We start from the raw sequence: 1,582 nt of genomic DNA, 5'->3' as shown, positions 1-1,582 counted from the left end.
ACTGAGCGACTTCACTTTCACTCTTCACTTTCATGCAGTGGAGAAGGAAATGGCAACCCACTCCAGTGTTCTTGCCTGAAGAATCCCAGGGATGGGGGAGCCTGGTGGGCTGCTGTCTATGGGGTCGCACAGAGTCAGACATGACTGAAGCAACTTAGCAGCTATAAATTTGACTACTCTAGGTACCTCATGTGGGTGAAATCATACAGTACCTGTCTTTTTGTGACTGGCTTCTTTCACTTAGCATAATGTCCTCAAAGTTCATCTGTGGTGTAGAGAGTGTCAGACTTTCCTTCCTTTTGAGAGCTGAATAATGTTCCATTGTATGTAAACATCACTTTTGTTTATCCGTTCTTCTGTCAGTGGATATTTGTATTATTTCCACCTTTTGGCTATTGTAAATAATGCTATAAATACGGGTGTACAATATTCTTTTTTAAATTGATGTATGATTTACATAAAATGTACAGACTTTAATGATGTTTGATGAGCTTTGACAAACATATTGATCAATATGCTGCTGCTGCTGCTGCTAAGTCACTTCAGTCGTGTCCGACTCTGTGCAATCCCATAGACGGCAGCCCACTAGGCTCCTCTGTCCCTGGGATTCTCCAGGCAAGAACACTGGAGCTGGCTGCCATTTCCTTCTCCAATGCATGAAAGTGAAAAGTGAAAGTGAAGTCGCTCAGTCGTGCCTGACTCTTAAGCGACCCCATGGACTGCAGCCCACCAGGCTCCTCTGTCCATGGGAGTTTCCAGGCAAGAGTACTGGACTGGGGTGCCATTGCTTTCTCCGATTGATCAATATAGCTGCCACCATATAGAACATTTCTATGACCTCAGAAAGTTCACCAGTGTCTCCTCCCAAACAAACTCCTCCCACTCTCCTGATCTTTATCACCATAATCAATTAGTTTTGCCTGTTCCAGAACTTAATAAAAATGGAATCATACAGTATGTATTGTTTTGTGTGACATCTTTTGCTCAATAGAAAGTTTTTTGAGATTGAGCCACATTATCATAACTCATTACCTTTCATTGCTAAGTGTTATGCCATTGTATAAATATATACAATTTGTTTATCCATTCTCATTCGGGTTGCTTCCAGTTGAGAGCTATCATGAATAAAACTGCTAAGAACATTCTTGTATATCTTTTTGTGGACATATGTTTTCATTTCTCTTAGGTAAAGGCCTAGAAATGGAATCTCTCTCATGGGAGAGTTGTATGTGTAACTATTAGAAAATGCCAAAGTTTTCCTAAGTGTTTTATTTTGTTTTAAGTTTACCATTTTACCCCTTGGCCCTCAGCAATGTCTGAGAGTCCCAGTTTTTCCACATTTTCACCATTTGGTATTGCCAAATAAAATTATTTTAACAGAGAACAGACTTATGGACACCTGCAAGGGAAGGAGCTGCTGATGCTGCTGAATCACTTTAGTCATGTCCGACTCTGTGCGACCCCAGAGACGGCAGCCCGCCAGGCTCCCCTGTTCCTGGGATTCTTCAGGGGAAGGAGAGGGTGGGATAAGTTGAAAGAGTAGCACTGACGTATTACACTACCATATGTTAAACAGACAGCT

The sequence above is a fragment of the Bison bison genome, unplaced genomic scaffold (genome assembly GCF_000754665.1).
Source record: "Bison bison bison isolate TAMUID 2011002044 unplaced genomic scaffold, Bison_UMD1.0 scf7180017864472, whole genome shotgun sequence".
Lineage (NCBI taxonomy): Eukaryota > Metazoa > Chordata > Mammalia > Artiodactyla > Bovidae > Bison > Bison bison.
The sequence above is the reverse complement of the archived record's forward strand: the minus strand, read 5'-3'. Positions refer to the sequence as shown.